Below are 22,799 nucleotides of genomic sequence, written 5' to 3'. Positions count from 1 at the left end.
TCTAAGGAGACACAACAATGAAATGTCATGTGGTATCCTGGGTAGAATCCTGGGACAGAAAAGGACATTAATAAAAGCTGAGGAAATTGAAATCAAGTATGAACTTTAGTTAGTAATAATGCATCAATATGGGTTCATTAATTGCAACTAATGTACCATTCTAAGAGGAGCCCTGGTGGTGCAGGAGTTAAGGGCTTGGCTGCTAACTGAGAAGTTGTCAGTTCAAACCCACCAGCCACTCTGTGGGAGAAAGCTGTGGCAGTCTGCTTCCATAAAGAGTACAGCCTTGGAAACCCTATGGAGCAGTTCTACTCTGTCCTCTAGAGTCACTGTGAGTCAGATATTGACTCAGCGGCAATGGGTGGGTTACTGTTTATACGACCTTCCTAAATCTGTTCCCAAATATCCACTAGCTATGACTTTCTACACCCCATTCTCCCTGTATACCACCCCCCTGCAAACAAACAAGCCCCACCTCCTTCCACTATTCCAATCTGCTCCTCTTGGAGATCTGACTCTTCCATAACTGGCTGCTGGATTTGACCCAGCAGCTGGGGACCTAAGAACCCAACGGAGGTGAGAGACCCACCCCGCAGCCTGGCTCAAGTTCCAGGCGCACAGAGCCCTGTTTCCAATCCTGCTGGTCCTAAAAATATACACCAACCATTAGCAGGTGCCTGGGCTATTTTCAACCTTGGGGGCCTCAGGAATCAAGGGATCCATGCCAGGACAGGAAACAAAAAACAAACAAAAAAAACAAGCCCTTATTGGTGGGCTTCAGATAGAAACAGCTGTCTTGTGGCATGAATTCAACTTATTCTCAATTGTCTGTTTACTGGCATTGCCAGCTGTTTCCCTTTTTCGGCTCAACCAGTTTCCAGTTCTGCCTAAAACATGAACCTGGGACAGCACACACAGATACTGGGAGGGTGGAGTGGGAGGGCAAAGAAATGCCTTTTTTCAACTTGCCCAACTCCGCGTTGTTCTCAAGTTACAGAGGAGGTCTGAAGTAACAGAGTGACTTCTAGTTTCTCTCCACTCTAAGGCTTAAACATCATACACGTCAGAAAGTGGATCATGGTGCCTGTTTCTACTCACAAAAGTAAAGTACTATTACTATCATCCCCATTTTATAGAGGAGGAAGCCTGAGGAACAGAGAGGTTAAATAACTTGTCTAAGCTCACACAGCTAAAAAGTGGCGGAACCAGAGCCAGGATACAAACTCAGATCTGTAGGACTTCAAAACCTATGCTCTTAATTGCTAATGTTTCTAAAACTGTGGTCCTCAAGTTGTCTCCCAGAACTGGACTAACTGGACAAACTACCTTATAACCAAGTAAGAACTCATTGCCCTTGAATCGATACCGACTCATGATGACCCCATGTGTTACAGAGTAGAACTGCTCCATAGGGTTTTCTTGGCTGTAATCTTTATGGAAACAGATTGCTAGGCCTTTCTTTTGTGGTATGGGTGGGTGGGCTTGAGCTCCAACCTTTAGGTTAGTAGTTGAGAGCAAACTATTTGTGCCACCCAGGGACTTTTATAACCAAGCACTGCCAACGTAATTTTAGCATCTGAATTTGCATTTCTGTTTACAATCATAATAGTACCAAGGAGCACTATTTTAATCATCTTGGATCCAAGAAAAAAAGAACAGAGGTGGACCTAATGCATAAATGCTGTATTTAGTCCAAATGAAGGCAGATGATATCAGTCAATTCAGAGGAAGTGTTTTAATCGTGCATATACCAATATTCACATTGGAGAAAGTGATTTTGGTTGGGCAAAACACCACCATCCATCATATTAAATTAAAGTTAGTGCTTTGAATTTATTGATTTTGTAGTTTTGTTTGCATTTAATATGCAAACCATACTGGTTTTATAGTTGTTTAACTGCTGTAAGTATAAGGAGTTTATGTTTCATTTTATGTTAGAATATATTTAAGTAATACTAAAATAAAAATAATTTAGATCAACACTGAGGGTCTGAAGGAATTTTTTTTTCTGATAGAAAGTGTCCACACATTGTTTATATTTGAGAAACTCCTGTACGGGGTGGTAAAGACTGTAAAATGCTTCATGACTGCTCAGAAATTCCTGTTATTAGAACTTTGTTTTGGTTGCTGTTACTGCCTTGGAGATATCTCAAGGGTTCACGGTGACCTTAGCCTCTCTTCAGCCACTGGTGCATGTATGCAGTAAAGCTGTGGGTCTTTGCCATTCCTTGAGGGTTCAGTCTAGTTACTGCATCTTAGAAATTTGTGTTTTATGCCATTGTTAATAGAGTCTTTGTATTATTTTTTCAGTTGTTTTTCCAAACAAAATTGGGACAGTGACAGGGCTTGAGGTAAGGAGAGAGCAAAAGAAAGGAAAGGGCCTATGTTCTGGCATTTTCTCTACATTGCACGTCACCTCCTTTCTATCTACTTCCATCTCCTTTCAAACCTGGAAGTAGCTATGAAATTAAGCAAAAGATGGTTCAGAATGATTGTCTCACCCTCAGCCCCGAGATAAAGAGAATGAAATCAAATCTCTGAAAGGAAGAACTGAAAATCCCCACTCCATCCCAAGGGCAAAACAAAGCATTTGGAGCAACACAGACTAGGATTCCAACACTGGCTTTGCAATTTCTTTTAAAACATTAAAAAACAAAAAAAATAGTTGCCATCGAGTTGGTTCCAACTCATGGTGACTCCGTGTATGTATAGTAGAACTGTGCTCCATAGGGTTTTCAATGGCTAATTTTTTGGAAATAGATTGCCAGGCCTTTCTTCCATGGCTCCTCTGGGTGGATTTGACCCACCAACCTTTCAATTAGCAGCTGAGTGCTTAAACATTTGAGCCCCCCAGTGATAACCTCACTGAGCCTTAGTTTTCTTATAGGTAAAATGGGGATAAGATAATTTTTCTGATTTCATTGGGTCGAAGTGAAGGTTAAAGTAAATGAGATAATGCATGTACGTCATCTAGACTGTTTCTCTCACAAGGGAGGTGCTCAAGAAACAGTCACTATTATTCTCTTCAAATCTGTCCCCCAACAACAGTGCGCAATGTTTTAGTACCTTATTAATTCATTCTGAACACAGAGCATGTTTTATTCTTTCCGTTCTCATTCTTCCAGTGCAGACAAATGGAAAAATACTTAAGATGTAACGTTAAGCCAGAAAGAAAAGGGAGAATGACATGGAATAAGAGCTTATGTACACAGGACTTGCCTTATCACTGTTAGCTGTCCAGTCTTATCGCTGGAACTTTGACTTATCACTGTTACGTGTCCAGTCCCTAGAACGGTGAGTGCCTGTCTGATCATATAGCTCAATAAATACCTGTGGCTTGAATGGATGAACTGTGGAAAAATCTGGATACAACTAAGCAATGACTGAAGGGAGCAGCCAGGAATGAAAAATAGTGAGTTAGAGCAGAAGAATTATAAGTGACTTTCTTTGATTTGTCCTTTTTTTTTTCCTTTCTCTCTTTCTCCAAATTTTTGTTACATTGTATTTACAATTAAAGCATGAGAAAATAAATAAATTCTGTTTGCCTTACAGAAAAATGCGCATTAAATATTTCAATAAGGCAGACCAAAGGAGCCACAGAGGTATTATTAAATTACAATCCGGCATTAAGCAGGCTTTACTGGGCCTGCTCCTCGCTCCTTTTATTGTGCTCTAAGGCAGGAATATTCAGGACATTTTGAAGCATTCATGCTTGTCGAATAAACATAAAAGAAAGAGGTGATTTGGCAGTGTGTGAAATGGCATGCATGCTTCAACATGTGAATCTAATCGAGCTAGTGTAGGGAGCTTAACAAGTGAACTTATTAGAATTGTTCTTGAAAAAATTTCTTTTAATATATAAACATTGGACCACACTCCAAGCATTTATATTTGCCTGACGCTTTGGGTGTATCTTGAAAGAATTCAACTTTCTCATTTTACAAATCAGAAAAGTAGGTCCAGAGAGGAGATAGGACTTGCCCAAGGTTTCATTTGCTTTTCTATCCCTCAGCATCCCCATCCCAATCATTCCCTACATTTGCATAGCACTTTCTAGTGTCTTGGGTTCTCCTGGTGACTTGGATGTCTTTTCTTGGGTGTCTCTCCTGGTGTCTTGGGTTCTCCGTGTATAAAATGAGGCTGATTACGGGCACTACCTCATCCAAGTCTGTTACAAGGATTAAATGAGATAATTTAGCCTTCGGTAAGTGTTAACCATTACTATTATCTTTACTGGAAATCCTGGTGACAAACTGGTTAAGAGTTTGGCTGCTAACCAAAGGTCGGCAGATCGAATCCACCAGGCCCTCCTTGGAAACCCAGTGGGGCAGCTCTACTCTGTCCTATCAGGTCGTTAGGAGTCGGAATCAGCTCAACGGGAACGCGTTTGGTTTTGGGTTTATTATCTTTATTGTTATGATTACAGTGCCAGTTTCTTTACTAATACTCTGGGTGACCTTGGACAATGCACCTACTCTTTGTGGCCTTCGGTTATCTTTTCTTAAAAATGAGATGCTACCTTAAGATTCCATATAGTTCAGTATAATTCATCCAATTCATTGTATGAATGGAGATATTCCTGGATTTCCTTAAGTATCTGGAGAATTCTAGTTATAATGGCTAGAGTTTTTTTTTTTTTTTTTAATCAACCACCAAGTCTAAATATTGCCTAGGATATGAATAGTAAAGCTTTCAAAGAGGATCTTTCAAATTTGAGGATTTTTCACAGTGACAGTGTTTGTAACCCCAAATACGGAAAACAAGCTGGAGACCTAAAGCCTACCTGCAAGGGCCCATCAACACTGAGTAGAAAAGCAGGGATTTTCTGAACAACTGTGGAAATCACTTTGAAAAGAAATACTTTTTTGTATTTTTTTTACAAGCTTGCTACATTAAAGCCTGGCATTAGAGACGAGCTCTATCTTATACTTTGTGTGCCTTCCTGAGAACCTAATTCAGCTCTTGTGCTAGCTCCTTCGTATTCATTGTACTTTCTAACTATGTCTTTATTTTCCAAGAACTCGTTTGTATTTTCTGATTGCTTCTTCATAGTAGCCTGTTCTGGTTTTGTGTAATCAATGTATTTATTCTTTAGTCCTTCTGTGGATGCTAAATAGAGTATCCTTTTCAAGATTTTTTTAAATTATTAGTATTCTGGTAAATATGTATGTGACAAAACATGCGCCATTCCAGCAGTCTTCACGTGTACAGTGACATTACATGTACAGCCCAGTGACATTAACATTCATCATATTGCCCAGCCATCACCCTTATCTGTTTCCAGATGTTTTCTATCACTTATTAAAGATTTTTCCTGAACCTTTCATTTTCTGCGTCCTACATGGTCAGATATTTATTGGGTCATCTTGGACTTCTTTAATGTTTCTGTTCCCCCTCAAATACTCAGTGTTTGTTGGTTGGCCATTTCCGTACATGACTGGAAGACTTTGGCGAATAGAAGTAACAGCTTTCCCTTTGTATAGATCTGGTTTACCCAAAGGCCCTCTTCCATGAATAAAAAATATGGAAGGCTTGAATTCAGCCTCTGTACAAGCAGATGGGTCCCCAATAAGCAGGCTTCCCATTGGGTACTGGACAGAGAGACCAGCTCAGGATGCCCTCCCCACACTCCCACTGCAAAAGCAAAAGGATTTTTTTCTTAGTGTACTCTACTCCTGGTTGCAGCTTCCTTTCCTTCCTTCCCCTCTGGACCTGCTGTGAAGGTCTGGAGTAATCCCAGCCTCTGTCCTCCCTCTTGACCTCACTCCTAGAGCCCACCTAAGGCAAATTTCCTACTCTGTTTAGGAAGCAGTTATGGGGTGAGAGCTATTTATAGATGCTGCTTCTGATACCCAGGAAAGAGGGAGGGACCTTCTCTTCCAGCCATTCCATCTGGACTGGCTCCATGGGATTTTCCTTTTTTTTTTTTCTTTACATGTATTGTGCTGAAAATATACACAACAAACCTTCACCAATTCATCAATTGCCACATATAAAATTCAGTGACATTGACTACATTCTTCAGGTTGTGCAGCCTTTTTTTTAAATTAATTTATTTATTGTGCTTTAAGTGAAAGTTTACAAATCAAGTCAGTCTCTCATACAAAAACTTATACACATCTTGCTATGTACTCCTAACTGCTCTCCCCCTAATAAGACAGCACACTCCTCCTCTCCACCCTGTATTCCCCATGTCCATTCAACCAGTTCCTATGCCCCTCTTCCTTCTCATCTCGCCTCCAGACAGAAGCTGCCCACATAGTCTCATGTGTCTACTTGAGCCAAGAAGTTCACTCCTCACCAGTATCATTATCTATCTTATAGTCCAGGCCAATCCCTGTCCGTAGAGTTGGCTTCGGAAATGGTTCCAATTTTGGGCTAACAAAGGGTCCAGGGACCATGACCTCCAGGGTACCTCCAGTCTCGGTCAGATCATTAAGCCTGGTCTTCTTAGGAGAATTTGAGATCTGCATCCCACTGTTCCCCTGCCCCATCAGGGACTCTCTAATGTGTTCCCTGTCAGGGCAGTCATCAGGGGCAGTTCTTCTAGTCTCAGGCTGATGTAGTCTCTGTTTATGTGGCCCTTTCTGTCTCTTGGGCTCATAGTTACCTTGTGTCTTTGGTGTTCATTCTCCATTGGTCCAGGTGGGTTGAGACCAATTGATGCATCTTAGATGGCCGCTTGCTAGTGTTTAAGACCCCAGACCCCACTCTCCAAAGTGGGATGCAGAATGTTTTCTTAATACATTTTGTTATGCCAGTTGACCTAGATATCCCCTGAAACTGTGGTCCTCAGACCCCTGTCCCTGCTACTCTGGCCTTAGAAGCATTTGGTTGCATTTAGGAAACTTCTTTGCTTTTGGCTTAGTCCAGTTGTGCTGACTTCCCCTGTATTGTGTGTTGTCCTTCCCTTCACCTAAAATAATGCTTGTCTACTATCTAATTAGTGAATACCCCTCTCCCTCCCTCCCCACCCTTGTAACTATCAAAGAATATTTTCTTCTGTGTTTAAACTTTTTCTAGAGTTCTTATAATACTGGTCTCATGCAATTTTTATCCTTTAGCGACTGACTGATTTCACTCAGTATAATGCCTTCCAGATTCCTCCATGTTATGAAATGTTTCACAGATTCATCGTTGTTCTTAACAGTTGTGTAGTATTCCATTATGTGAATATACCATAATTTATTTATCCGTTCATCTGTTGATGGGCACCTTGGTTGCTTCCATCTTTTTGCTATTGTAAACAGTGCTGAAATGAACATGGGTGTGCATATACCTGTTCGTGTGAAGGCTCTTATTTCTCTAGGATATATTCCAAGGAGTGGGATTGCTGGATCCTATGGTAGTTCTATTTCTACCTTTTTAAGGAAGCACCAAATCTATTTCCAAAGCATTTGTATCATTTCACATTCCCACCAGCAGTGTATAACTGTTCCAGTCTCTCCACAACCTCTCCAACGTTTATTATTTTGTGTTTTTTGGATTAATGCCAGCCTCGTTGGGGTGAGATGGAATCTCATTGTAGTTTTGATTTCTGCAGCCTTTTAAGTAGAATCAAATTGTGTCCTTTTTTGTACATAATTTATTTTATTTTTGTTGTTGAGAATATACACAGCAAAAACATACACCATCTCAACAATTTCTACACATACAATTCAGTGACATTGATTACATTCTTCAAGTGGTGCAACCATTCTCACTAACCTTTTTCTAATCTTTCCACCACCATCAACATCGATGCTCCCTAAACAGAAACTTCAGCTTTTCCCCTCCCTCCTGCCCCTGGTAATCACTAATAATCTTTGGTTTCTATATATTTGCTTATTTAATATAAGTGATATTATATAGTATTAGTCTTTTTGCGACAGACTCACTTCAGTCAGCATAATCCATAGGGTTTTCAATGGTTGCTTTTTCAAAACTAGATTGCCAGGTCTTTTTTCCAAGGAACCTCTGGGTGAATTTGAACTGCCAACATTTTGGTCAGGAGTCAGCACTTAACTGTTTGTGCCACCCAGGGACTCCATTAGAAGCCACTCCCCATTGACCCCACTGAGCAATATTGCCATTTTCACAATATTAAGAGTTCCAATCCATGAACATGGGGTGTTTTTCCATTTATTTAGGTATTTAATTTCTTTCAATAATGTTTTATTGTTTTCAGTATACAAGTCTTGCACTTTCTTGGTTAACTTTATTCTAACTTTTTAATTCTTTTTGATGCTATTGAAATGGAATTGTTTTCTTAATTTCATTTTCTGATTATTCATTGCTAGTGTATAGAAATACAATTGATTTTTGTAGCCTGCATCTTTGCTGAACTTGTTTATTCACTGAAATAGTTTTGTGTGTGTGTGTGTGTGTGTGTGTGTATTCTTTAGGGTTTTCTATGTAAAAGATCATTGTCATCTTGACTTGAGATAGATTTATCTCTTTCTTCCCAGTTTGGATGCCTTTTATTTCTTTTTATTGTCTAATTGCTTGGGCTAGAACATCCAGTACAATTTTGAATACCCAAAACATCCTTTTGAATAGAAGTGGCCAAATAAGGCATCCTTGTCTTGTTTCTGATTTTAAGGAGAAAACTTACGGTGTTTCACCATTAACCACGAATGAGTTTGTCATAGATGCCCTTTATCAGGTTGAGGAAGTGCTTCTATTCTTAGTTTGCTGAGTGTTTTTATCACGAAAGATCGTTGGATTTTTGTCAAATGCTTTTTCTGCATCTATTGAGATGATCATGTATGTATTTTGTTTTGTTTCCCATTCATTCTACTAATATGGTACATTACGTTGATTGATTTTGTTGAACCACCCTTGCATTCCTGGAATAAACCCCACTTGGTCCTGGTGTACATTCCTTTAAGATGCTGCTGGGTTCAGTTTGTCAGTATTTTTAGTGAGGATTTTTGCATTTAATATTCAAAAGGGATATTAGTCTGTATTCTTCTTTTCTTGCGGTATCTTTATCTGGCTTTGGTATCAGGGTAATGCTGGCCTCATAGAATGAGTTAGGAAGTGTTCCTTCCTCTATTTAGTTGGAAGAGTTTGAGAAGGATTGGTGTTAATTCTTTAAATATTTGGTAGAATTCACTAGTGAAACCATCTGTTCCTAGACATTTCTTTGTTGGAAGTTCCCCATTCCCCCCCTCCAGTTTTGTGCATTCATTTTTATGTGTGTTGGTCACTGAGGTCTCATCCCCCTCCAGACAGCTCTCCTCAAAGCTGCACCCCTCACCCCATGTTGTCATCACCCCCTGGTTGTGCCTCTTCTTTTTTTTTTTTTTGGAAGTTTTTTGATTACTGATTCAACATCTTTACTTGTTATTGGTTGTCATGGATTGAATTGTGTCCCCCAAAAAATATGTCTCAACTTGATTAGACCATGATTCCCAGTATTGTGTGGTTGTCCTCCATTTTGTGATTGTAATTTTATGTTGAGAGGATTAGGGTAGGATTGCAACACCATCCTTACTCGGGTCACCTCCTTGATCCAATGTAAAGGGAGCTTCCCTGGGGAGTGGCCTGCACCAACTTTTATCTCTCTGGAGGTAGAAGGAAAGGGAAGCAAGCAGAGAGTTGGGGACCTCATATCACCAAGAAAGCAGCACCAGGAGCAGAGCACATCCTTTGGACCCAGGGTCTCTGCATGGAGAAGCTCTTAGTCCAGGGGAAGATTGATGAGAAGGCCAATCGAGAGAAAAATCCTTCCCCTGGAGCTGACGCCCTGAATTTGGACTTCCAACCTCCTAGACTATGAGAAAATAAATTTCTCTTTGTTAAATCCATCCACTTGTGGTATTTCTGTTATGGCAGCACTAAGACGAGTTCTATTCAGATTTTCTGTTTCTTCTTGAGTAAGTTTTGGTGGTTTGTGTGTTTCTAGGAATTTGTCCATTTCATCTAGGTTATCTAATTTTTTTTGGCATACAAATGTTCACAGTATTCTCTTATAATCCTTTTATTTCAGTATGGTTGGTACTAATGTCCCCACCTTTATTCCTGATTTTAGTAATTTGAGGCTTCTCTCCTTTTTTCTTGGTCAGTCTAGCTAAAGGCTTGGCAATTTTGTTGATCTTTTCAACCAGCTTTTAGTTTCACTGATTTTCCTCTCCTGTTTTTCTATTCTATCTTTTGTTTATTTCCAGTCAATTACCTTTTAAAGAAATTTAAATAATAAGAACTCCAATTACATGTAGTTTAAGTTGTCCCATGGTTCACTAATGCTCTGTTCATTTTAGTCTTTTTTTCTCTGTTTCATTTTGGATAGATCCTGTTGCTGTGTCTTCAAGTTCATTAACCTTTTCTCCTGCAGTATCGGTCTGTAATCTCATCCAGCGTATCCATCTGTGGTGTGATTAATTACTTTTGCATGTGGCCTTTCTAGCCATGGGCTTGTAACTCCTACCCAGGTGATTGGGCAGGACTGTGTGATAGGATAACTGTGACCACCAAGGGGACTGGTCAGTTTTGCCTTAAAAGAGAGCCAATTTCAGAGCAGAGAGGAAGAGCTCACCACTACCAAGAAAGGAAAGACCCAGCAGCAGGAGACAGCATGGTGGGCTTCCTGGCCCATGGAGAGAGAAAGCTGAGCGCCTTCGGGCAGAGGCCAAGGGTTAGGGAGAGGCATAAAGCTTAGGGAGAGGCGTGCCTGCGAGCACAGCTGGGGAGAGTCTGTCTTGATGAAGGAACTGTATCCTGAGTATTCCTGAGCCTGAATTGTAACTGTTACTTCCCTTATAATAAAACCCATAATTGTGAGTATGGTCTTTGAGTTCTGTGTGGCCATTGCAATGAATTATCGAACCCAGCAGAAAAGAAGAGACTGCTGTGTGAGGGACGGTTGGTATTAGAATTAGTAATTATGGCAGAGAAAGGAGGCTTGTCTGGCCTCCACCTCACGGAAGTCAGCCTTGCGCTGTTGATCTTGGTTCTCCTTCCCCCTTGTGGGGCTGGAAGAGGTCAGACACCGCCCCAAGCCATTTTTACACCATCTCAGACACTATAATAGTTTTTATCTCTCCAGGCAGTAAGCTGGAGCCATCATGTTGTTGTTGTTAGATGCCATCAAGTCAGTTCTGAGTCATAGCGACTCTATGTACAACAGAATGAAACACCGCTGGGTCCTGTGCCATCCTCACAATCTTTGTTATGTTTGAGCCCTTTGTTGCAGCCACTATGTCAATCCATCTCATCAAGGGTCTTTCTCTTTTTCGCTGACCCTCTACCTTACCAAGCATGATGTCCTTCTCCAGGGATTGGTCCCTCCTGACAACACGTCTAACTTATGTGAGACCGAATCTTGCCATCCTCACTGCCAAGGACCAATCTGGCTGTATTTCTTCCAAGGGAGATTTGTTCGTTCTTCTGGCAGTCCATGGTATACTCAATATTCTTCGCAATCATGGTTTCCTTCTTTACTTTCCCCTCTCTTAGGGGTCACTGTTTTGTGCTGCCTCTTGTCCAATGTCTGGAAATTTTTTTTTCTTATATATTTCCCTCTATTTTTTAGTTGTTTAAGGCAGGATCATAAACCCAGTCCCTGTTACTCCATCTTGGTCAGAATAAAAATTCCTTCATGTTTCGTAACTTCTCTTTTATATTTTTCTTTTCTTTATTTCTCTATTGTATTCTGGCTCATTTCCTCAGATCTATCTTCCAGTTCTTTAGTTGTTATTTTTTTCAACTGCATCTAATTTCATATCTGAGTTTTTAATTCCCAAGATTCTATTTTACATCTAGAATGTTTTGTTTTCCTCTTAAACCTTTTTTCATAGTGACCTTGTCTTTGTTACAGTTTATAGTTCTTCTTTATTTCTAACTACTTTAACAAACACATTTCTACTCCCTTTCTGATTGTTCTATTTTACTTTGATCTTGTGGTACAAATTCTCCCTTTTTTTTTTTTTTTTTTTTGCATTTGCTGCTTTTTTGTTTGGGTGGTTCATTTCCTCATTTGGATTTTTACCTTCTTCAGCAGGATTTCTTCTTCTTTGGGTGTTTGACTTGCACTGGATTGTGAAAAGATTTCTATAGAACGATTTTACTTTTGGCCTTAGCTAGAGTCTTAAGGAGCCAGATCAATTTTTATGTTAATTTCTCAGCTTTCCCATGACACATGATTAGTATAAATTCAGACCTCTATACATGTGGCTGCAGACACTGATTATCGTTTGTTCACCAGGTATGCTTTTCCCCACTCAAAGACCTGGTGTCTTAGTCATCTAGTGCTGCCATAACAGAAATACCACAAGTGGATGGCTTTAACAAAGAGAAATTTATTTTCTCACAATCTAATGGGTTACAAGTCCCAATTCAGGGCATCAGCTCCAGGGGAAGGCTTTCTCTCTCTGTTGGCTCTGGAGGAAGGTCTTTGTCCTCAATCCTCCCCTGGTCGAGGAGCTACTCAGGGGCAGGGACTCCAGGTCCAAAGGACGCGCTCTGCTCCTGGTGCTGCTGTCTTGGTGGTATGAGGTCCCCAACTCTCTGCTTGCTTCCCTTTCCTTTCATCTCTTGAAAGATAAAAGGTGGTACAGGCCACACTCCAGGGAAACTGCCTTTACCTTGAATCAGGGAGGTGACCTGAGTAAGGGTGGTGTTGCAATCCCACCCTAACCCTCTCAACATAAAATTACAATCACAAAATGGACGACAACCACACAATACTGGGAATCATGGCCTAACCAAGTTGACACATATTTTTGGGGGGACACAATTCAATTCGTGACAACTTGATAGATAGCAAGCTTTTATGCCACTTCTCCAATCTGAGGGGCAGATGTCTTCCTGCCCTTTTTCATAGATTATGGACCTTTCAAGGGTACTGGCTTTATATAGGGGTTTCAGTTTCTGCTGTCTGCCTCATTGGGCCTAATGCCACATCTAATGTCCCAGAGTCAAATCCCGGTCCCCTTCTCACGTTGTTTTGAAATGGTAAGTGCTATTGGCATTATGAATCTAACAATTTTTCTTCAAAGGGCATGTCTTGCATACCGCTGGATGCTTAGCAACTTTGGCCCCTGGGGCACTAAATGCCAATAGCACCCTCCTCGAGTCATTATGATAAGAAAAACCTCCCCACACATTTCCTAATGCACCCAGTGGGACACTAACACCTCACATTCTGAATCTGAATCCTTTCAAGCTGCTATGGCATCATCTAGAGTTTTCTGTTATAACTTTGATTTCCATCTTTTTTTTTTTGTTTGTCGATTTATCTCTCTTTCAAGCTCAGCTGTTTAAAAACTTGTTTTTGTGGTTGCTATACTTTTTTTTTATATACTTTACCCCCACTTCCCATTTCTGGATTAAAGAGGAATCTTCATTCAGCCCAGGGTACCAACATGTTCTTTTCATAAAGAGAGCAAAAACAAATTAACGTTTTAAAAGAGATAATGTTATAGGTGTAACAGAAAATTATCGACGTATAAAATAGTAATGAAAATGCCATAGTACCCCAAGGAACTTTAAAAGAGGAAGAGGCCCAGAATGGCTAAAATAAAAGAACTGACAATGCCAAGTTTTGGCGAGGATATGGATCAACTGGAACTCTCATATATTGCTGATGGGAATATAAAATGGAACAACCTGGCAGTATCTATTAAAGCTAAACATTATCTACTCTATGACCCAGCAAGTCTACTGGATATGGTCACACGATAACAAGAATGCTCATGGAAGCATTATGCCTAATAGACAAAACCTTGAAATGACCCTAATGTCCATCAGCAGCAAAATGATACAATAAATCAAGGTATACTTATACAATGTAATACAACACATTGATAAAAAAAAATTAATTACACCCTGACAGGGAACACAACAGAGAACCCCAGAGGGAGCAGGAGAGCAGTGGGATACAGACCCCAAATTCTCATAAGACCAGACTTAATGGTCTGACTGAGACTGGAAGGATCCCAAGAGGTCATGGTCCCCAGACCTTCTGTTGGCCCATGACAGGAACCATTCCCGAAGCCAACTCTTCAGACATGGATTGGACTGGACAATGGGTTGGAAAGGGATGCTGGTGAGGAGTGAGCTCTTGGATCAGGTGGACACTTGAGACTATGTTGGCATCTCCTGCCTGGAGGGCAGATGAGAGGGTGGAGGGGGTTAGAAGCTGGCGAAATGGACAGGAAAAGAGAGAGTGGAGGGAGAGAGCAGGCTGTCGCATTAGGGGGAGAGTAATTGGGAGTGTGTAGCAAGGTGTATATGGGTTTTTGTGTGAGAGACTGACTTGATTTGTAAACTTTCACTTAAAGCACAATAAAAATTATTAATAAATAAAAGAAAGAATGAAAAAAAATTACAACTACACTCAACATTATGAGTGAATTTCATAAGCACACTATTGAGCAAAAAACCCTTCACAAATGAATAACTATTTTTAATTCCGTTTATACAACATTCAAGAACAGGAAGAGGCCCAAATAGTGGTTATGTTTTGGGGGGAATCATTGACTAGGAAGGGAGCCTTCCATGGTGTTACCCTGGTGCTTGAAATGTTCTATATCCTGATCTGTGTATACATATGTTAAAAAAATAATTTCATTAATCTGTAAACTTAGTATTTGTGCACTGTGTTGATTCCACATATCGATGTAAACAAAAAAGGGAAATGGAGGGTGGTGTAAAAATAGGAAGACATTACAAGAGGAAGCCTTCTCTTCATCTTCAGAATTTGCAGAGGAAGGTAAAGTTTCAGAATCATAGTGGGAGGGCTCAGCTAAGGAAATTTAGACCACACTGTACTCTCAGGAATAGTATAAAACTTAGATAAGGCATTTAATTATAACTCTTAGCATACATGAGACTTTAGGGGAGAACAAAAGTTTACAACTAAAAACAAATGTTTTCATAGTTCCTTTAAAATATTAAATTTGTTTAAATCTTTTTTTTCTAAATTATGAAAGGATATTTGATATAGGAGAATTGTAACTGAAGTTCTTGATTCAGTGATGCAAGGGTTTTTTTTTTTTTTGGTAGGAGGATGTAAGAAGAACCACCCACTGCTATCTAGTCAATTCTGACTCATAGTGACCCTACAGGACAGAGTAGAACTGCCCCATAGGGTTTCCAAGGTTGTAATCTTTACAGAAGCAGACTGTCACATCTTTGTCCCAGGGAGCAGCTTCTGGGTTCCAACCACCAACCTTTTGGTTAACGGCCAACCGCTTTAACCACTGCGCCACCAGGGCTCCTTGTAAGAAGAACACTGGCCTGGAAATTGGAGACTTGGTGATCTGGCTCTCTGGTATTGGAAAAATCATTCATTAGTTTGTAATATATACAGCCATCTACTTCTGAAATGGATTTTACTTTAAGCATGCTTACAAATGGCACTTAAAGCAGATGAGCAAAAATAGATCTGCTAAGAAAGATCAGAGGAGTCCCTGGGTAGCAAAAACACTTAAGTGGTCAACTACTAACTGAAAGGTTAGGGGTTCGAACCCACCCAGAGGAACCCAGAAAGAAAGGCCTGGGGATCTGCTTCTAAAAAGTCACAGCCTTGAAAAACCCTATGAAGTGCAGTTCCACTCTGCAATACATGAGATTGCCATGAGTCAGAATCTACTCCACGACAACTGGTCATGGAGCCGCCATGAGTCAGAATCTACCCATGGCAACTGGTCATGGGGTCGCCATGAGTTGGAATCTACTCCTGGGCAACTGGTCATGGGGTCACCATGAGTTGGAATCTACTCCATGACAACAGGTCATAAGGTCACCATGAACTGGAATCTACTCCATGGCAACTGGTTTTTTTGTTGTTGTTTTGTTTTTAAGGAGGATCAGAAGATCAAGGTCCTTTGTCTCTCTGGCTTTAAATTCCTCATCTGTAAAATGGTGGGTGTTTACTAGACCAGCGATGTTCAAATCTTTCATAGCCACAAAAGCCCAATAAAAATAACAGATAAAAGTTTGAAATGTCTCAACTGAAACAGGTTTGTATAGGCCTGGAGCCCCATTCACTCAGAGCCCCTTTTCCCCTCTGGGCTCTAGAGCTTTGATAAAAGTCATTTTTCTAAGGTCACCACTTAGCTCTTGAATTCCATGACTTTGTTTCTTAGTGTCTTAGGAAGGGTGTAAATTGAAAAGTAAAAGTATTCCAGTATATACTTTTATATTCATTCCCATTTATATTAGTTTCCTATTACTGCTGTAACAAATTACCCCAATCTTCAAGGCTTCAAACAACACAGATTCACTGTCTTACAGTTCTCTAGGTCAGAAGTCTGAAATAGGTTTCACTGGGCTAAAATCAAGATGTCTGCAGGGTTGCATTCCTTCTGGGGGAGAATTCATTCCTTTGCCTTTTCTAGTTTCTAGAGGCCACCTGTGTTCCTTGGCTCATGGTCCCTTCCTCCATTTTTAAAGCCAGTAGCATAACATCTTCAAATCTCTCTCTGATTCTGACCCCAACTTTCCTGCCACCCTCTTTTACTTGTAAGGGCCATTTCAATTACGTTGGGCCCATCTAGATAGTCCAGTATAATCTCCCCATTTCAAGGTCACCTGATCAGGATTGCATCTACAATCTTAATTCCTCTTGCCATGTAATACATTCACAGGTTCTGAGGATTAGGATGTGTACATTTTGGGGAGACATATTCTGCTTACCACCCCATTCCTTAATGGTGGCCACTGATAACAGTTTTTTTTTGCAAAAACATTCTACATATATATACGTGTTCATTGGTGTGCAAGAAACACATAAGCATTCATGCACACATACAGATGTTTTTAAACACAATATTGTTCTGTAACTTTGTTTTTGCTTAATTAAAATATATTTTAATATTTTTCTACATCGTTCCCTATACCAAAAAAAAAAAAGAAACCAAACCTGTTGCCATCAAGTCAATTCCGATTCATAGCGACCCTATAGGACAGAGTAGAACTGCCTCATGGGGTTTCCAAAGAGCGGCTGGTGAATTCGAACTGCCGACCTTTTGGTTAGCAGCCAAACTCTTAACCACTGTCCCACCAGGGCTACTCATCCCATAGAGATCTACCTATTTACTTTGCACTTAAACAAGAGGAGGATCATTACTTTTAACCATAAAAGTCATTGTCTGAACGGAACCGCGTCATACTTTGGGGACTACCTGTATCTTGTGTGACCTTCTAGAACTTTTTTATGAATATACAAGCGTAAACACACACACATATCCTTTTGAGAGGATTAATACAAAGAGAATCATAATATACATAATGTTCTGTGAAACTTGCTTTTCTTCAAACTTTTCATTTTGAGATAATTGTAGATTCACAGGCAGCTTTAAGAAATAATGCAGAGAGATCCCAAATATCCTCCAATGATAACATTTTGCATAACTATAACACCATCACAACCAAGAAATTGACATGGATACCATCCAGGCTTCTTCAGATTTCACCAATTGTACGTGCCACTCATTCGTGTGTGTGCATGTGTGTGTTCTTAGTTTTATGCAATTTTATCACATGTGTAGATTTGGGTGACCACCACCATAGTCAAGATACAGAATAGGTCCATCACAAGGACCCCTTGGGCTACCCTTCTACAGCTAGTTACCTCCCTCCCACCCCCTCAACCCCTGGTAACCACTGTTTTCCAACTCTATAATTTTGTCATTTCCAAAATATTAGATAAATGGAATCATACAGTATGTAACCATTTGAGGTTGCCTTTTTCCACTTGGCATAATTCCCTTGAGACCCATCCAAGTTGCAACATGCAGCAATAGGTTATTTCTTTTTGTTTCTGAGTATTATTCCATGGTATGGGTATACCACAGTTTGTTTAACCATTCATCCACTGTTATGGATTGAATTGTGTCACCCAAAAATATGTGTTGTAAATCTTAACCCCTATACTTGTGGTTATAATCCCATTTGGGAATGGGTTTTTGTTAAGTTAATGAGGCAGTATTAGTATAGTTTGTGTTTTAAATCTATCACTTTTCAGACATAAAAGAGCAGATTAAGCCAGCCAGCCAGCAAACAAACAAAGATGGGGGAAGATAGATGCCATTCCACATGAAGATCACTGAGGAGGCAAGGCGAAGGAGCTGAAAAGAGGAAAGGACCTTCCCCCAGAGCTGACAGAAAGAGAAAGTCTTCCTTTAGAGCCAACGCCCTGAATTGAGACTTCTAGCCTCATAACTGTGAGGAAATAAATTTCTGTCCATTAAAGCCACCCACTTGTGGTGTTTCTGTTGCCGCAGCACTAGATAACTAAGACACCCACTGAAGGACATCTGTATTGTTTCCAGTTTGGGGCTATTACAAATAAAGTGGCTATGAGCATTCATGTACAGGGTTTTGTGTGAGCATAAGCTTTCATTTCAAAGTTCTTAGACTTGACACCAAAAGCACAATACATAAAAGGAAAATTTGCTAATCTGAGCCTCCACAAAATAAGGCACTTTTGCTCTGCAAAAAGGCCTGTTAAGAGGATGAATAGACAAGCTATAGATTGGGAGAAAGTATTTGCAAATCACATATCCAGCAAAAGACTGGTTTGTAATATATGCAAAGAATTCTCAAAAATCAACAATAAAAACATGAACAATCCAATTAGAAAATGGGCAGAAGACTTGAAGCGATATTTCACAAAGAAGATATACAGATAGCAAATAAACACAGGAAAAGATATTCAATATCATTAGCCGTTAGGAAAAGGCAAATTAAACCACAATGAGATATCACTATGTAGCTATCCGATGACTAAAAAAGAAAAAAAAAACAACAAACAACAATAGCGAATACTGGTAAGGATGCAGAGAAACTCTTTCATTACTGGTGGGAATGTAAAATAGCACACATCCACTCTGGAAAAGAAAAGAGTACGACGGTGTTTTACAAAACTAAACAGGAGTGAGCTTCTTGGATCAGGTGGACACTTGAGACTATGCTGGTATCTCTTGCCTGGAGGGGAGATGAGAGGGTAGAGGGGGTTAGAAGCTGGCGAAATGGACAGGAAAAGAGAGAGTGGAGGGAAAGAGCGGGCTGTCTCATTAGGGGGAGAGTAATTGGGAGTGTGTAGCAAGGTGTATATGGGTTTTTGTGTGAGAGACTGACTTGATTTGTAAACTTTCACTTAAAGCACAATAAAAATTATTTAAAAAAAGAGATTGGCTTAAGACACAATCTAATCCTGTAGATTGAGCCAAATGCCAAAAGCACTTGGAGTTGGGATCAAGGTAACCTAGGATATTATCACAGGAACATATGAAACAAAACTATAGTAGGAACAGCTCACTTTACACTGATGGTGTTTGTTTCGTTTTTAATAACAGACAACACTATCTCCGATAAAAACTAGGAAACGGAACAGTGCATTAGGGCAAGTTTTCAAAGTTGCCCTAAAAATGCTCAACTCCACCCACTTTGAAATGTGGCGTCTGGGGTCTTAAATGCTAACGAGCGGCCATCTAAGATGCATCAATTGGTCTCAACTCACCTGGATCAAAGGAGAATGAAGAACACCGAGGTCACACGATAACTATGAGCCCAAGAGACAGAAAGGGCCGCATGAACCAGAGACTACATCATCCTGAGACCAGAAGAACTAGATGGTGCCTGGCTACAACCAATGACTGCCCTGACAGGGAGCACAACAGAGAACCCCTGAGAGAGCAAGAGATCAGTGGGATGCAGACCCCAAATTCCCATAAAAAGACCAGACTTAATGGTCTGACTGAGACTAGAAGAATCCCGGCAGTCATGGTCCCCAAACCTTCTGTTGGCACAGGACAGGAACCATTCCCGAAGACAACTCATCAGACATGGAAGGGACTGGACAGTGGGTAGGAGAGAGATGCTGATGAAGAGTGAGCTACTTGTATCAGGTGGACACTTGAGACTGTGTTGGCATTTCCTGTCTGGAGGGGAGATGGGAGGGTAGAGAGGGTTAGAAACTGGCAAAATTGTCACGAAAGGAGAGACTGGAAGGGCTGACTCATTAGGGGGAGAGTAAGTGGGAGTATGGAGTAAGGTGTATATAAGCTTATATGTGACAGACTGACTTGATTTGTAAATGTTCACTTAAAGCTCAATAAAAATTATTATAAAAAAAAAGAAACGAGACGGGCCACATCACAACAGACCAACTGAAATTAAAAGAATCATATCAGATTATTATGAAAAATTGTACTCTAACAAATTTGCAAACCTAGAAGAAATGGATGAATTCCTAGAAAAACACTACATGCACACCCATGTTCATTGCAGCAGTGTCTTCAATAGCAAAAAGATGGAAGCAACCAAGGTGCCCATCGATGGAAGAAAGGATAAATAAATTATGGTATATTCCCACAATGGAATACTACGCATTGATAAAGAACAGTGATGAATCTGTGAAACATTTCATAACATGGAGGAATCTGGAGGGCATTATGCTGAGTGAAATTAGTTGCAAAAGGACAAATATTGTTTGAGACCACTATTATAAGAACTGAAGAAGTAGTTTAAACAGAGAAGAAAATATTCTTTGATGGTTTGGGGGGATGGGGGACGGAGGGGTGGGAGGGAGAAGGGTATTCACTAATTAGATAGTAGATACGAACTACTTTAGGTGAAGGGAAAGACAGCGCACAGTACAGGGGAGGTCAGCACAACTGGACCAAACCAAAAGCAAAGAAGTTTCCTAAATAAACTGAATGCCTCGAAGGCCAGCGTAGCAGGGGCAGGGGCCTGGGGACCATGGTTTCAGGAGACATCTAAGTCCATTGGCATAATAAAATCTATTAAGAAAACACTCTGCATCCCACTTTGAAGAGTGGCGTCTGGGGTCTTAAATGCTAGCAAGCAGCCATCTAAGATGCATCAATTGGTCTCAACCCACCTGGGTCAAAGGAGAATGAAAAACACCAAGGACACAAGGTGATTACGAGCCCAAGAGACGTTAAGGGCCACATGAACCAGCGACTACATCATCCTGAGACCAGAAGAACTAGATGGTGCCCGGCTACAACCGATGATGGCCCAGACAGGGAACACAACAGAGAACCCCTGAGGGAGCAGGAGAGCAGTGGGATACAGACCCCAAATTCTCATAAGACCAGACTTAATGGTCTGACTGAGACTAGAAGGACCCCAGTGGTCATGGCCCCCAGACCTTCTGTTGGCCCAGAACAGGAACCATTCCCGAAGCCAACTCTTCAGACATGGATTGGACTGGACAATGAGTTGGAGAGGGATGCTGGTGAGGAGTGAGCTTCTTGGATCAGGTGGACACTTGAGACTATGTTAGCATCTCCTGCCTGGAGGGGAGATGAGAGGGTGGAGGGGTTAGAAGCTGGCAAAAAGGACACGAAAAGAAAGAGTGGAGGGAAAGAGCAGACTGTCTCATTAGGGGGAGAGTAATTGGGAGTGTGTAGAAAGGTATATATGGGTTTTTGTGTGAGAGACTGACTTGATTTGTAGACTTTCACTTAAAGCACAATAAAAATTATATATATAAAAAAACTAAACATGTGCTTACCATACGACCCAGCAACCACACTCTTGGGCATTTATTCCAGGGAAACTTGCTTTTTCTTAACCTAACTGTATGTGTTGACATACGTCCATGAACATACATATAGATGGGCACCTCGTTCTTTTTAAGAGATGAAAAGGGTACACAATATGGATAAAAAAAAAAAAAAACACTGCCGTCGAGTCGATTCCGACTCATAGCGACCCTATAGGACAGAGTAGAACTGCACCATAGAGTTTCCAAGGAGCGCCTGGCGGATTTGAACTGCCGACCCTTTGGTTAGCAGCCGTAGCACTTAACCACTACCCCACCAGGGTTTCCACAATATGGATACACCCTTATTTATTTAGCTTTTCTTCTATTGACTGTTGTATGTTTGTTTCCATTTTTTTCTTATTGGAAAAAGATGGGAGCCAAGATGGTGGAGTAGTTAGACACTTCTGTGGTCTCTCTTTCAACAAAGACCCAAAGAAACAAGTGAATCAATTATAAATGACAATCTAGGAGCCCTGAACATCAAAGACAAAGTTGGGGAGTCCAGCTGAGTAGCAGGGGGAGGAAGAGGCAGTTCAGAAGCAGAAAGGATTTGCCAGACCTGACCTGGCCAGCACCCCACAGGCTGGAGGGCTGAGGCAAGCAGTAGTGCTCAGGATGTGTCTTCCACACTGGGAAAAACCAAGTGGTGGAGAGTCTGCATAAACCCATGGAACCAGGTAGAAGCAGTGCTGAATCAGCAAAAGGTAAGTGCAAGCATCTAACCTACCACACAGGATCAAAAAGCCCTTCCCCCTCTGGGAAGTACCTCTCTCATTCACCTACCTCCTTCCTGCTCTGCTCCAGTCCCAATCTGGGTTCATCAGTTTCCTCCCCCCGGGCCAGAAGTGGGACCCATCACGCAGGCTGAGCCATTCTCCCAGCTTTGGAAAGGGAACAAATTAACAAACAGGAAAAATAATCTGCCAATTCCCCTAAGCCAGAAATTCAGGGCAAGCAGAGCCCCTTTGCCTAGGCACAGGCATAAGGAGTCCATGGACTTTGAATGCCTTTCACCCCTGCCTAGACCTGTGTGGGCCCATTTCAACAGCATAGGCCCTCATTAGCATAGTACAACAGGGTATATACCTAAAGCCTATTTTCAACTACAACAGCTAAGGAGGAGTGGCAGATTCATGATATTTGACACCACCCTGCCCATTAAGCAGGATCCTCACCTAACAACATCAGGGGCCTGAGGACTAGTGGCTCCACCCACTCCACCTAGCCACCCACGACAGGGGTCGGAGAACAAAGGATGCCTCCCAGTCCTTACAGCCAGTAGCATTGGGTGCCC

The 22,799-nt window shown here is 40.9% G+C and overlaps 1 protein-coding gene across 2 annotated transcripts in view; it reads left to right on the top strand.

Annotated features, from left to right (window-relative positions):
* LOC126068991 (P2R1A-PPP2R2A-interacting phosphatase regulator 1-like) overlaps positions 1-18,026 on the top strand; it is a 147,030-nt gene extending 129,004 nt beyond the window's left edge. For both annotated transcript variants that reach the window (XM_049871833.1, XM_049871829.1), the window contains exon 6: positions 17,954-18,026. The gene's annotated coding sequence lies outside the window, so the exon portion shown is untranslated. The remainder of the gene's footprint in view (positions 1-17,953) is intronic.
* Positions 18,027-22,799: the final 4,773 nt, after the last annotated feature.

This window comes from Elephas maximus, chromosome X (genome assembly GCF_024166365.1).
Source record: "Elephas maximus indicus isolate mEleMax1 chromosome X, mEleMax1 primary haplotype, whole genome shotgun sequence".
Taxonomy (NCBI): Eukaryota; Metazoa; Chordata; class Mammalia; order Proboscidea; family Elephantidae; genus Elephas; species Elephas maximus.
Note: the sequence above shows the minus strand (reverse complement) of the source record. Positions and strands in the feature narration are given on the sequence as shown.